Source organism: Solanum dulcamara, chromosome 5, assembly GCF_947179165.1.
Source record: "Solanum dulcamara chromosome 5, daSolDulc1.2, whole genome shotgun sequence".
Taxonomy (NCBI): Eukaryota; Viridiplantae; Streptophyta; class Magnoliopsida; order Solanales; family Solanaceae; genus Solanum; species Solanum dulcamara.
The window spans coordinates 67,404,185-67,420,633 of NC_077241.1; the positions used below are offsets into that span (position 1 = coordinate 67,404,185).

Consider the following 16,449-nt stretch of genomic DNA (forward strand, 5'->3'; position numbering starts at 1 on the left):
ACCTCCTAAGATATGCTAATTTTCCTTGTAAGCTTTTCAACTCATGAATATTTTTTGGCTCAGGCATCTTCAAAATAGCATCTATCTTATCTTGATCAATCTCAATTCCTCGATATCGAACAATAAAACCGAGAAACTTTCCCGAAGTAACTCCAAAGGCACATTTTAAAGGATTCATTTTGAGTTGGTATCTTCGAAGCCGTTCAAACACCATTCTCAAATCTTTCAAGTGGTCATCACTCTTCTTTGATTTTACTACTAAGTCATCGACATAACACTCAACATTTTTATGAAGCATGTCATCAAAAATATTCTACATGGCTCGTTGATAAGTGGCTCCAACATTTTTTAAACCAAAAGGCATCACTTTGTAGCAATATATACCTTTAGGAGAGCGAAATGCAGTAAGTTCTTCATCCTTTGGTGCCATGCGAATTTGATTGTATCCAAATGAACCATCCATGAAGGACATTGCCTCGTATCCAGTTGTAGCATCAATCATAAGCTCAGGGATTGGAAGAGGAAATTCATCCTTAGGGCATGTATTATTAAGATCTCTAAAGTCAACACAAACTCGTATTTGGCCATTCTTCTTTCTTATAGGTACAATGCTTGAAATCCATGTAGGATATTTGACTTCACGAATAAAACCTGCTTCAATGAGCTTGTTAACTTCAGTTTCGATCAAAGGAACCAATTCAGGTCTAAAGCGACGTTGCGCTTGTTTAACAGGACGAGTACCTCGTTTTACAGCAAGACGATGAACTGCAACTTTAGGGTCTAACCCTGGCATCTCTTTGTAACTCCAAGCAAATACATCCCTAAATTCCATAAACAGCTCAATATATTTCTTCTCTCCATCGTCATCCAGCGAAGCACTCACATATGTAGGCCTTATATCATCATCAACTCCAAGATTTACTTCCTTCAATGCATCAATAGTATTCTTTATCCCTTCCTCGAGTTCAGGTGGCGCATCTTCAGCATCCTCATCTTCTTAAGGATCACCATCATTAAAAGATATGTGATGGCATGCATGAATATCAACAAACCCATCATCAATTTTTGCATATAGTGGAGTACTTTCTTCGTCACAAATTGTGATGTGATTTGATGATCCCACACTTTCTTCATCTTCATCTCGCTCCCTAGTGTGAACTATGGTATGAGTTTTTGCTCTCAGAACATCTCCACATGAAACTACAAGTTTTGTTTCTCGCCTCATTCTAGAAGGGATTAAACTGGGCCAATTCTTGGGTGAATTATGCTCCCGAGCATATACCCGTTCTTCCATTGTTCTATAATCTCCTTGGCGCTTGTATTTCTTCTTCATTGGTCCCAATCGATCAAATACTGAAATTTTTTGAGTTGATTCTATCAGTCGATCAGATGCAGAAACGTTAGGAGTCATGCCACTAAGTCGATCAAATACAAAAGGCTTTTTGTTGAACATCATCGATTCTTCCACAAGGGTAATGTAGTTTATGCTCATCCTTTTTATAGAGATTCGGATTGGTGACGGTTGTTTGTAACCCAGGCCTTCGCGCGATTGCTTGACATCATACCCTTTCTCTATCACCATCCTTTGAGTTGGATTTAGGCCATGATTTGCCCTTTCAATAACTTCATTTGGAAGCTTCCCTACTTTAGAAGCTTCATTGGGATTGTTTCCTGCTTTCACCAACAACTTATATGCATTCGGGTCAAAACCCTCATTTGTACGATTTTTAGGGAGTGACTCATGTGAATCATGATTCGATGGTCTGACAAATCCTTGTATCATTTTTGAAGGTGATTTGATTGCATCAATTTGCTTGATAGGAAATGTCAACTTACTACTCTGCAACTTAGAGGGTGGGATCTTGACTTTGTTTGTCTTTGGGACATAGTGAGAAATAGGAGTCATTCTCTTACTTGAAGATGCCTCACTTATCTTAGGTACTTTACTCATATCTGAAAGCGTTTTATCCTTTTCAATCATGACCCTCGCATTAGCAGGTGCTACATCAACCCTTTTCGTGATATCAACAGGTATCACGTTATCAACTTTAACTTCTTTTGAAATATGATTCTTTAAGTAGAATTTTGCATCAGCAAAGTGCGCCTCTGTCTCGGTGAAAGGTTCATCATCAGCAACTACCTTCTTTTGAACCCCATTTTCAAAGTATTTGAAACATTGATGGTAGGTGGACGGTACTACTTTGTTCTCATGTATCCATGGTCTTCCTAACAAGATGTTATACGAGGTCTTTGAGTCAATAACATGCATCCATGCACTCGAACGCATATCCCCCATCGTTATATCTAATTTGACAGCACCAATGGCTCTCTGCCCCCCTTGGTTAAAACCTTGAATCATCAGACGACTTTTAGACAGTTCATTTATCGGTATTCCAAGTTCTTTCACAGTACGAATAGGGAGAATATTGACCCCAGATCCATCATCCACCATGATCCTATTTACTTTATGTCCACGCACAAAACCTACCATATATAAAGGACGATTATGCAATACTTCACCCAATAAAAGATCATCATTAGTGAATGTAAACTTCGCATCACAAGTGTCCACTTCTTCAGAGTGAGGCTTTATAGGGACTTCATGTGATGGAGGTAATGATGGTGATGAGCTTTCTACCATCGTCTTTTCTTTATCAATGTTACAACACGAGGCCTTGGTGTCACGATGAGAAATCTTTTCACGAAACCAACTTGGCAAGAATTCCTCTAATGTCACCGGAGGACGTTGCTTTTGATAGTAATTTCCCTCGACTCTTGACTTCTTCACATTCTTCTTTACCCTTTGAGTTTTAGGGGTAGGTGGATGGCACCACTTTATTCTTATCTTCGCTCTAGTCACTTGCTTATTTGGTTCTCCTTGCAAGCTCATTTTACGACGTCTTCGTCGTGTCACTAAAATCCATCCTTCATCATCAGTATAAGCACCGCAAAATTGGTTTTCCTCTAGAGATTTATCTTCCCATATTACTTCATTCATCAAAGAAACAAGCGATGATACGTTAACATTTATTGGTTTGAAGTCACCAAATTTAATCATCTTTGATGGTGATGTGGCTAGGTCATCACCACTATCATGTATTTCGACAAAGTTGCAAAGAACTATGGGGTCAAGTGAAGCAAAAGTGACAGAGACTTGATTTGAACTCTCCTTCTCATCTTCAAGCAATATCTTTCCTTCACGGGCCAAGTCCATAATCTTTTCCTTAAAGATAAAACACTTTTCAATAGGATGGCCCATCAAATAGTGATATTTGCTGTAATTTGGATCATTAGTCCTCCCAGCCTCATCTGGACGCTTCATTTCAGGTAGCTCAAAGAGTTTTAACGCCAGAAGCTCTTCGAAAATTGCTGGAACATCTGAGTCCAAGACAGGATACTCTTTTGCCTGCATTTCCTTCAAAGTCAACTTTCTACCAGCGTTATTCTGAAAAGTTGTGGTCTTCACCCTTTGATTCTTGCTTAGATTTGTAGCCACTTTCAAAGGTACGGCATTAACACTCATCGACTCCTTGTTTCCAAACTTAGGTGCCGATTTTCCCCCTTTCTTTACCTCCGTCTTGTCTTTTCCCTTGCGAGGCCCATAAATAATTGGTCCTTCAATCCCGCTTGCAGACATGCTCAACTCCATATCATGAGCACGTGTGGCTAGTTCCTCAAATGATTTGGGTTTAATACCCTGTAGGATATAACGAAGTCCCCAACGCATTCCTTGAATACACATTTCTATTCCGGAAGTTTCACTAAGCCTATCCTTACAATTGAGGCTTGCATTTCTCCATCGGTTGATGAACTCAATGACGGGTTCATCTTCCCATTGACGTGTATTTGTGAGTTCAACCATGCTCACAGTACGCCTTGTGCTATAGAAGCGATTAAGAAATTCATGCTTAAGTTGTTCCCAACTATCAATAGAGCCTGCCTCGAGATCCGTATACCAGTCAAAGGCATTTCCTTGTAAGGAGCGCACAAATTGCTTGACCAGATAATCTCCATATATTCCAGCGTTATTGCAGGTTTCAACAAAATGGGCAATGTGTTGTTTTGGATTTCCCTTTCCATCAAATTGTTGAAATTTTGGAGGTTGATAACCTGCAGGCATCTTCAAAACATCGATTCTTGAAGTGTATGGCTTTGCATACGTGAATGATGACTTTGAAGACACGTCATACTTATCTTTGATAGTTCCCATAATGAAGTCCTTCAGTTGATGAATGGGAATTCCTCATTCAGCAGATACTTGCAGCTCATCACCCACATTTATTTGCTTTGTAACTGAATCTCCCTTTTTTTGTATCATCGGACGTTTTCCAGGTGCATGACTTGAGTCCCCCTCCATAACATTCTCAACTCTGTCCGTCAACTTGACAATTCGATTATCCTGATCTTGCACATATTTTGTTAGACCTTCAATTGCCTTCGTCAAACTCGCCAGTTATTCTTCAACAGTTGAGGTGTTAGTCATCATCGCTTGGATGGCCGTTATGGATGATGGAGCAAAGCATGGATTTTCCCTCAAACTGAAATCTGTCTGAAATAAGTTACGTGGAGTGACTGAGGCAGATCTAGTGATCAAGACATCATCTTCATCTTGAATAGTGCAATTCCTCTTGTTAAAAGGACTAAGTCGAGCCAATGTCTTTTCAACAATATCAGCTATATTCTCTCCTTCTTCCAATTCATTCGGAAAGAATCTTCCCCCCTTTGAAGATGGAAGATCAAAAATAGGAACTGATGCGGACGACACTTGAAGTGTTTGTTGTCCTAGCAAGTTTGCTATGTTCCTAGTGATGGGTCCCAAACTTCCCATAGTAGCATCCAGTATGTTCTCCACCTCAGAGGAAAACTTGGAATCAGTAGCCTTAGCAATAATAGTCCTGGAGTCAAACTTCTTAGATGCCATTTAAGTGTTCTTGAAGTTTGATGATCGATGTGAAGAGATGAGAGGTAGAGATTGTCCCACTGGGCGTGCCAAAATTTGTAAACAACAAATTTTCGAGCCGAAAAAAATAAATAATCAAGACTGGAAAATTGGAGTAACAAAGTGTAATATTTGATTTCAAAATGTAATGCGGTTACAATCTCTATAATAATCCTCTGATTCTTCAAATAATATGAAACACGTTGAACTTGAATTTGATTTAGAGTCAAGGGCTTGAATAGCTTGATCTTGAATCTTCGTCTTCAAATTTGGATTTGAATTATTCGTCACGAACACTTGTATGGTTATGACGAACAATAAATATGAACAAGTAACTTGATCTCGAACTTTTTGATATTTGTCTTCGTTCTTGATCTTGAACTTGAGCTTGAATTTGATTGCTTGAACTTTGTAGCTTTGTAGAGAATTTGCGGCCTTTGATCCACGAGCTCTCTTCTTGCTTCTTGTTCTTCCAAAACCCCCCTCCTTTCAGAATAATGAGGACCCCTATTTATAGTTGTAGGGAGTGGTATGAGGGTGTGATTTGATTGGTTGGTTTGAACTGACCAATCAGATTTCTTTGTTGAAGAGTTTTAATTTGATTGGTCAGAACATGTCACATAGACACGTGGCATTATTCTAGTGGCTCATTTAATTTGACTTAGATTGCCACATAACTTTGACATGTGACATGATTTTAGTGGTTTATTTAATTTGACCTGGATTGCCACCTAACTTTGACACGTGGCATGATTTTAGTGGCTTATTTAATTTGACTTGGATTGCCACCTAACTTTGGCACATGGCATAATTCTAGTGGCTTATTTAATTTGACTTGGATTGCCACCTAACTTTGATATGTGGCATAAAAATGGGCCTCTAGGATGAGATGATATTGAGCTTAACAAAGTGGAGTCATCTTTATAGCCCAAATCAATGGATTTAGTTTTTTTAATTAAATCCACATTTATTGGGCTTAAATAATTGACCCAATTTTATTAATCCAAAATATTTATTTGGACTAATATATCTTGAATTTAATATAAATTGAACCATTCTACAAATTTATATTCAATAAATTGTAAATGATTACACTCTTATTTTAAAACCTTTTTCTTTTAGTATTGAACAATACTAAAATAAACTATTTCTTAAAGGTTAAAGGATATAGTCAAAAGCAAGTGGTGCAAATATTAATATTCTATGTTTTTTTTTCATTGTGTGTTTTGGGAACAGTGATAGGTGGTTTGAGAGAGCAATATGAAGAGGCCGTGGAACGAAACGATGTCAAAGCTATAGTTTTAACTGGTAATTGATTGATTAATACTCCCTCGCTCCAATTTACTTGTCAAATTTTGACTTGATATATTAATTAAGAAAATAATGATTGATACATGAGTTTATCATTTTATTTCTATTAATTGATAGGGTCTCAAACATATTTACTCATTATATTTTTCAAAGATATTAAATTCAATATTAATAAATTAAGGATATAATAGTTCTTCCTTAATCTGTCAAAAATAACAAGTAAAAATAAAAATTAAATTAAAAAATATTTAACAAATAAAAAGAAACAGAGAAAGTATAATACTGTCCATGCCTTTTTTTTTTTGCTTTTCTTTTTTCTTATTTAAAGATTTGATCACATATAACGTTTTTATCATGTGCAAACTGTCAAACCATTAAACTCTTTCTTGAAGGAAATAGCATTTTCACATTATTTCCTCCTCCTATATTAGATGTTATTTTTTATTTTATATGATGATTAAAAAATTATTAATAAATTAATTAATTTTATTATTTTGTTTTTTGTTTATATCAATATACATAAAAATAAGTTAGAAAAAATATATGTGGAGTATAAAAACAATTTATACTTTCAAAGATCATATTAATTATAAGAATAAAATAGAATTATTTTAAATAATTTTATTTTAATTTAATAACTAATTAAGTAATATAAAATTAATATTTTTAATAAAATATTCATTTAATATGAGACTGGGAGTAGTATTATAGTGTGCATCCCTCCCCATTTTGTTTTGATTTCCTTGAATGCCGTTACTATTTTTTTTCCAGCACATAAGTGTAGGGACGTTTTTTGTCATTTCATAAAAATTTGAAACCCTACCCTCTTTTCCTGTATCCCAATCACGTTGATTTAAAATTAAAATTTTATTTGAATATTTATTTAAAAAAATTTAAGTTGTATTTTTTCATAAGCTTCACAATTTGTGAAAATAATAAAATTTTTCTCAACTTATGTATAATCTTATTCAATGAGCGAATCATACTTTATAAATAGGGAATCGAAATATTTTAAGGAGTCTTATCAATAAATCACACACACACACACACATATATATATATATTTTATAACTAAATGATTGTAATTACAAATTTTTAAATACACATAATTTTACGAAGATCTATTAGTCAACAATAATAGTAACTAATTATTTTTTTTAATAAAGTAATATTTTTATTTGATACGAAAATCTCTTCACGTCCAGTGTGTGGTTTTTTTATATAAAATTTTAAATGATAAATCTTTTATTTTGTGAAATATATATTTATGGATCAATTTTTACATTTAAAAAGAAATTAAAATAAAAATGTGGAATTTGAAATACTACTTTTTTACGAATTTGAGGTTTGAAACTTTATATAATTTTTTTTATAAAAAAACGCTAATTTTAAATCAAAACCTGAAATTGGAGTCCCAAATTCTATGGCGAAACGCCTACTTAGAATCTCTTTGAGAAAACGAAGCAGGCAACCGTGGTGTTCATTAATGAAATTCCTTTCCTCTGCTTCTGTTTTATTTTATTTCATCTACTCTAAATTTGTAAAAAGTAAAAAGAAGGTATGCAAAATTATATTCTTATTTATTGACTTGGCACGGAGATTAAGAAGCAGTAAATGATAAGAGTAATTTTTACCAAATTACTCTTATTAAATACAAGTCATATAAACATTGAAAAATGAATAATATTTAATAGTAAGGGTAAAATAGATATATTATGATAAATTATTCATTGATTTTACAAACTGGATAATTATTGTTGGACATCCCAAAATAATATAGTGGACAAATAAAGATAGATATTGGAGTATTTAAATAATCTAGCCAATTTACTTATTAATAAATTATTGTTAAAATGTATTACAAAAATAATGCATGCATTAACTTTATATAACTAATGATTACATTAATTATATGCTTTATTGTATATTGATATGTGTATTCCGAATATGATGAATTTTCATATATTAGTAATACAAAGCATTCAACACATGTGTTAGAATGATTAATGACAATTTTCTGCCAAATATTAGCACTTATAAAGTAACAACATATTACAGAACATAACATTTGTTCTTTTTTCTGAGGGTGTTGTTCGATGTGATCATATAATTAGGGTTCTATTCACTTACAATAGGTAACTTATCAAAGGAAGCTATTTTTGTCAAGATTAAAAGCAGGGGCGGAGCCAACTTACGATCAGGGGTCATTCGAACCTTCTTTGGCGAAAATTTATACTATTTATACATGGTTAAAATAATTTTTTATGTATATATTAGATGTTGAACCCCTTTCGACTAGTTCACGTGTCTACTTTTTCAAATTTTGAACTTCCTTACTAGAAATTTTGGCTCCGTCATTGCTTAAAGGTACATAGTTTCTTAGTAAAGCTACTTTAAAGGTTCTTCTCTGGCATTTTTTTATGCATTGGACCCAACTAATAGTGATAGTACCATGTAACATTATGTACATTCCGAGAACAAAACCTTTAATTTGGGCAAAGTACACAGATTGAATAACATTTCGTGTTTCAGCAGTATTAGTGGATTTTATGTTGTTTTTTATTGGTATTTTCGACGTTTAAAGCTTTCCTATAACAGCACAGGGCCATCTCAATAAGTTCAGGGGTCTAAAGCCAAACTTCGTAGAGAGGTTGTTTTCATTTAGTTGTGATATGTAAACTAAATAATTATAACATACTCAATGCAATCCTACAAATGAAGTCTCGTGAAGGTAGGATGTACCTAGACCTTATGACAAAAGAATATTAACAATGAAAATATTCAATAAAAAAATATAATATAAAGTTAGAATAATAGAATCTGACTCAAAATTTAAAAAGTTTATATAATGATACTAGTATGAATTTGGTGCAGTGCTTAAAATTTAAAGAATACATCAAAAAATAAATCAGATCTTTTTATAAACACAAAACAATAGATTTTGCATAATGTAAAAGGTTTGACCGTTTGGTAGATATTAGAATATTCAATAATGAGATAATAAAAATTGATTGGGGAATAAAATAGGTAAATGTCAGAATTATAATGTGGATTCATGATAATCACCAAAATATAAATAAATTAATAAAATAGGTAGCCACGTAAAAAAAGATGCTACAATTAATTAAATACTATTCAATTTCTCAATTATTACAATGACCTCCACATTAAATAAAGTAAACAAATAATATATATATAGTAAAAATTGGGGGCTCTAAAAATTTTTGGGGCCCCAAGCGGTTGCTTCAGTGGCCTTATAGTCGAGACGGCCCTGTAACAACCTTAAGTCATTTATGACTTGCTGGAACTAATATTTCGATCATTGGGTCATTCGTTTGATTTTTATGCAAGCATTCCTATTTTGATTCTTTTGAAGTTTAAACGGTTGACTTCGATCAAAACTTCGGTAAACGACCGCATAATGAAATTACGAGAATTTTTTAGCTCTGGTATGTCGAGTTTGGTTTGTTGGACATTAATTTATCTTTCAAAATTGTAGGAGATGACAAATTTTGTGGTGGTCTTGACATCAACATCATTGAGAAAGTTCAAGAGAAAGGTATCATATAGCTCAAAACTTCCTTGTAGTAATTTTGTAAGATTGTTTTAATTGTAAAATGACAAAATCCTTTTGTTGATCTGTCACAGGGGACATCTCATTTTTATTGGATGCATCAGTTGAACTTGTGATCGACACAATTGAAAGTATTTAATGTTAACTTCTATCAATCTGCAACCAACTATCTACTAAGATGATGAAGAAGAGAAGAAGCATCAGTAGAGAGAATAGAGTTTCATTGATTATCTATCTATGTATACAATGCATTACACATGCTCTTATACAGAGCACTATCAACTTGTTCTTCAAGCTAACTATGTAACTAATTATGTTACAACAAACTAACAAACTCAAAGTCTAATTTGTAACTAACTTCCAACTCAACATCTAACTATCTCAACATTATTTAACACACTCTCTCAAGTTGGTGTGTGGAAAGCATTGAACATACCAAGCTTGCAAACCAATAACTTATGCTGAGCAACACCCAAACTCTTAGTTAACACATCTGTAATTTGTGAAGCTTTGGGAATAAACTGTGGTTGAATCAGGCCACTCTTGATCTTTTTTTATAACAAAATGACAATCAATCTCTATGTGTTTGGTTTGTTTCATGGAATATAGGATTAAAGGCTATTTACATGACTTCTTGATTGTCACAGTACAATGTAATAGGAGTAGGAACATTACAGTTTAATTCTTGTAGGAGCCCATACACCAAAGTCAGTTCAGCCACTGCCATTGCCATGCTCCTATACTCAACTTCAGCTGAGCTTCTACTGACTGTCTGCTGCTTCTTTGATTTCCAGGAAAAAAGAGCACCTCCTAACTTCACTACATATCGTTTGAATAACCTTCTAATATTAGAAAAGGCTACCCAATCAGAGTCACCGTATATAGTTAACTCTGATGTTGTATTGGATAGAAAAAATAAACCAAGACCTGGTAATCCTTCAAATATCTCACCACTCTCATAGCTGCATCCAAATAAGATTGTTTAGGCCTTTGTATGAACTGACTAAGTACCTGGACAACAAAACATATGTCTGGCCTAGTGATAGTGAGATAGATTAATTTTCCAATCAATTTTTGATACCCAACCAAGTCTTCTACTTCAGGATCAGCTTTATTTCCCACATGAGCATCATAATCTACTGTTGTGTGCTTGTGATTTGCTTCTAATGATGTAGGAGTTGGTCTTGCACCACTGAGTCCTACTTTTGAAATTAACTCCAAGCTATACTTCATTTGATTGAGGAGTCCTACTTTTGAAATTAACTCCAAGCTATACTTCCTTTGATTGAGGAGTATTCCCTTCCCAGACCTCATAACTTCAATGCCAAGAAAGTATCTCAAAGTTCCTAAGTCCTTAACTTTGAAGTGAGCATGCAAGGTCTTTTTAGCATCTTCTATCGGTTCAGGTGTGCTACCTGCTATCAACAAATCGTCCACATACACTAGTATAATAGCAATGTCTACCCTTGTCTTCTTTGTAAATAGAGAATGGTCATATGCTCTTTGTGAATATCCTGTATTGACCAGTGCATCTGTAAGTTTGATATTCCACTGCTTGAGGCTTGTTTTAATTCATATAAAGATTAGAAAAGCTTTCAGACCTTCTTATCTCCCTTTTTACAGAATTCTTGTGGCATATGCATGTGTCACGCCCCGGGAGGGTACCCTAGACGTGACCGACACTAGAAAGCCATTTCTGAACTTCAAGCGAACCACCTGATTTAGTCACACTATCATTCAATCACATTCACTCAAAGGAGAGTTCAATCATAACATACTATTCATGATATAAGGGCCGAGGGCCTATCACTATCAACTCATCAAAACAGATATAATAAGACTTCTCAAAAGTAGCAGTCCAACCTTCCCACACTCTAGTCTATGAAGCCTCTATCAAAGTCTAGAAGGTGCCAATGACAAGCCCATGGCTACCAACAATCAAAATAAAGGAAATGAAAACAAAACTATACAAGAAAGCTCAACATCCTCCAAAAACTAGGAGGACTCACCAACTGGCTGGAAGTGTATGTGGATCTTCAACGGAGCACCGGTTGATGATCTCTAGTATCTGTATCTGTATCATGAAATGATGCAAGCCAAATAGCGTCAGTACATGGAATGTACGAGTATGTAAAATGGCCGGATGAAACAAACATCAAGAAGACATCAATATCAACTCAGGACCTCAACACATATATATGTACAGGACAACTCACTCAAATGTTCTAAGTCTAACAAGAATAGTTTAGATGGGACTAACTCATAAACCACTCAACTCAACTGACTCGGAGCACTATCAAGACCTAAATGGGAGTTTCTCTTATCCGACAACCATCACGTATGAGCCGGTGATAGTATAACAATCAGACGTTGTTGCCACGTCCGTTCATACCTTGCCAGGGCATAAACGCCTCCTTAATCATGGATACCATCGATTAGTCAAGTCCTATCATTGCAGGACAATAAAATGGGAAATATCCGACTTTAACAGTTCCATCCCTACCTACATTGGCGGCGTAGTTTATGGGGTTCGAGTATGGACTATACTCTTACCCGCTTCGGTGCTCGATACTCCTCCCATGAATCCATGCTCATAAGACTCCCTCCAATCATCTCAAACAAGCCCTCACGGCTAGTTTCATGTGGGACATTGTCAACTCATCAACTCTATCCTCATTTCAACTCAATTAAGTCATAATGGCAAGTTCCATTCAGGACCTCGTCCACTCGTCAATTCTATCCTCCAATCAACTCAATCAAGCCTCATTTAGATAAGCATTTATGACATCTTCTCAAGACTCATCACAACTCTATGACTTTAGCTCAACAATTCAATAGAATAACACATTTAAGGAAATTGACTTATGCAACATAATTACATGGTTAAAGAGATCAACAAAACATATAATAAGTCCTCTCCATCAACTCATACTAACATGAAGGTTTTAGGAACTTCTTTGCTCAACAACATCAACACATATAGCATCAAATAAATAGGGGACAAAACTCATTCAAACATAAACCATACCAAGAAACTCTATTTTTCATGGACATCTAACCTCAAAGCAAGAGTAGGGCACATGGGTGGACTTAACCCATGTTTTGGATAGCCTTACATACCTTAGTGAAGACTTGAAGAAAACCTTGGTGTTGGGTCTTTAATGGAGACTCGAATCTTGAAGCTCTTCGAACTCTTCTTGTTGGAAATGGAGAAGAAGAAGAAGAAGAGAGAGAGAGAGGAACTCCTAGGGCTTTTTAGAGAGAGAGAGTGGCTGCAAAATATGATCCCAAAATGGTCTAGTGTGATACATATATAATTTGGGACAATTCCTAAATTGCCCCTTCTCAAAAGTTCTGAAAAATAAGCAAAAATGCTCCTGGCGGGATAGTGGCGCGTTGCGCCATTGCAGCGCCAGGACGATTACGCCTAAAACCTGCACATCTCATAGTGGCGCGCCGCACCAGAGACCAAACTACTGAGGCATGTTTCTGGCGCGATAGTGGTGCATCGCGCCCTTACAATGCCAAGGCCATTTTTTTGGGTTCTGAAAATTTGGCCTGAAAAACCCTGCACAACTTTTAGTGGCGCATCGCGCCAAGAACCAAACTACTGAGGCATGTTTCTGGCGTGATAGTGGCGCTTCACGCCCTTATAGCGCCAAGGCCATTTCCCCAGCAGTTGCAACCCAGGCCAAAAATAAAATTCCTGCCGTGCTAGTTCGTCTTAGGATCGTCATATCTTTTGATTCCAAACTCCAAAATGTACATTCTTGGCGGCATTGGAAACAAGACTCGACGACCTTTAATTCAATAGGTCTTGGTCTACACCAGATCGTTATGCTTCAAAAGATAGGGTCGTTAGAAGTCAACCCCTTATGCGAACTCCTCCTCAAACTTAGCCACGATGAATCTTTTGGATTTGATTTAGTCCTAGGGGTCCTTCATGACCCCACATCACCTCTAAAGCTGCTCAATTTCTCTAAACTCATCTTAACTCACGCAAATGCTCCACAATACTCGAGTTCGACCCTACCCGAATACAAAAAGGGTCTGAATCTTAGGGAAAATTTTTGAGGGGTGTTATATTATCTCCCCCTTGGGATCATTCATCCTCGAATGATGAGTGACCAAGAATGGACTCGGGGTACAAATCACAATCAGAATTCGGTCAATCAACCAATCAAATTCTCAAACAATTATCAATCAAGACTCAAAATGCACAAATGAATTCAAGTCAAGGAAATGGGCATTACCTTCAACATCCTCATCAGTAGGCACGAATAAATGTGGATATTTAGATTTTGTGGCTTCCTTCGCTTCTCATGTGGCCTCCTCAACAAATTGGTTTCTCCATAGGGCCTTGACTGAGGCGACCTCTTTGTTCCTCAATTTACGGATTTGGCGATCAAGAATTTAGACCGGAACCTCTTTATAGGATAAGCTATCCTTAAATCCAATGCTATCAGTGGGGACTACCAATGAGGGATCGCCCAAACACTTTTTCAACATCAAAACGTGGAATACCGGATGAATAGATGCTAGCTCTGAAGGCAACTCCAACTCATAAGCAATACTCCTAATCCGCCTCAAGATCTGGTAAGGACCAATGTATCGAGGACTGAGCTTCCCTTTCCTTCCAAACCTCATGACACCCTTCATGGGTGACACTTTCAAATATACCCAATCACCCACCTCTAACTCTAAGTCTCTCCTCCTCACGTCGGTGTAAGATTTTTGGCGGCTTTGGGTTGTCTTTAGCCTATCTTGGATAACTCTCACCTTCTCCATGGCTTGGTGAACAAAGTCAGGCCCAATCAACTCAACCTCACCAACTTCAAACCACCCAATGGGCGATCTACACCTCCTCCCATACAAGGCTTCATAAGGAGCCATTTGAATGCTTGCATGATAGCTATTATTATATGCAAACTGTATGAGAGGTAAGTGATCATCCCAATTTCCCTTGAAGTCAAGCACACATGCCCTCAACATATCTTCCAACGTCTGAATGGTGCGCTCCGCTTGGCCATCCGTCTGGGGATGAAAGGCCGTACTAAGGTTCACCTTTGAACCCAGTCCTTTCTGAAAAGATCTCCAAAATTGGGAAGTGAATTGAGCTCCTCTGTCCGAGATGATGGACAAGGGGACTCTATGCAATCTGACGATCTCCTGTATGTACAACTTTGCATAATCTTCTGTGGTGTCAGTAGTCTTAACCGCCAAGAAGTGAGCTGATTTCGTCATTCTATCCATAATCACCCAAATGGAATCGTGTTGCTTTTGGAACCTCGGTAAGCCTGTAATAAAGTCCATGTTGTTCATCTCTCACTTCCATTCCGGAATTTCTATGTTTTGGGCTAAACCACATGGCCTTTGATGCTCAACCTTCACCTGTTGGCAATTCGGGCACTTGGAAATAAATTCCGCAATATCCCTCTTCATCCCACTCCACCAATAGATTTTCCTCAAGTCATGATATATTTTCGTGGAGCTTGGATGAATAGAGTATCTGGAACTATGCGCTTCGGCCATAATTCTCTCTCGAACATCATCGACATCAGGTACACACAATCTACTTTGTGCCTCAACACACCATCTCCCCCTTTGGTGAAAACCATCACCCCTTGTTTGTGAACAACTTCCTTCAATCGGAGGAGGATGGGATCCTGATCTTGTTTCTCCTTTACCTCTGCTACAAGTGAGGACGTAGCCCCATCTCGAACGTTTACTCCATCTTCATTGTTCTCTTCGAGTCAAACTCCCAATCGGGCTAATCTATGTACCTCCTTCGCCAATTCCCTCCTTCCCTTCTCCACATGGGCAGTGCTACCCATTGACAACCTGATAAGAGCATCAGCAACAATATTAGCTTTACCTGGATGGTAGAGGATGCTCATGTCATAGTTCTTGAGTAGCTCGAGCCATCTCCTTTACCTCAGGTTGAGTTCTTTCTGGCTGAAAACATATTGTAAGCTCTTGTGATCGGTGAATACGTCAATATGCACTCCATACAAGTAGTGGCTGTTGACACCCAATTTTGGCTCTCTGTACTCAAAATTAACGTCTTAACACTACTTGATTGTTAAAGAACACAAAATATAATATTTTACACATTTTTTTAGTTTAATTTTTTTTATTAATAATTATCCTTATTTTAGCATTTTCATGAATTGTTTTTCTCATTTTTTTCCTTTTAATAATTTATGGATAAACATTCTTAATTTCGTAAATAATAAATTTTTTATCAATTTATTGTCATTGTAAATTTTAATAGTCACACTATTTTACAGTCATCTTCAAGCGTACACAACATAACACTGTAATTTATTCTTTACAACACAATATCTTCCAAAATACCAATTACATTTTTTATTTTTGTGTTACATATCGATACATATATATATATTTTTGTAATGACTCGTTAAGTCATTTTGATGACATTTTGAGTGATTTTTAAAATTTGTTTACCATAGATTTGCGATTGTAGTTTAGGGGATCGTATTGGGGTATTTATATAAATTGCTAATTAGAATTTTTCTTTACATATACATATACACATATGCATATATGTATGAATTTGGGCTGTCCACTTTTACTTTTTGGGCAAGCACCTTCCTAGTAAGTG

The 16,449-nt window shown here is 36.1% G+C and overlaps 1 pseudogene; it reads left to right on the forward strand.

The window, feature by feature from the left end:
* Nucleotides 1-16,449, forward strand: part of LOC129889438 (peroxisomal fatty acid beta-oxidation multifunctional protein AIM1-like) — a 75,213-nt pseudogene that overhangs the window by 6,387 nt on the left and 52,377 nt on the right.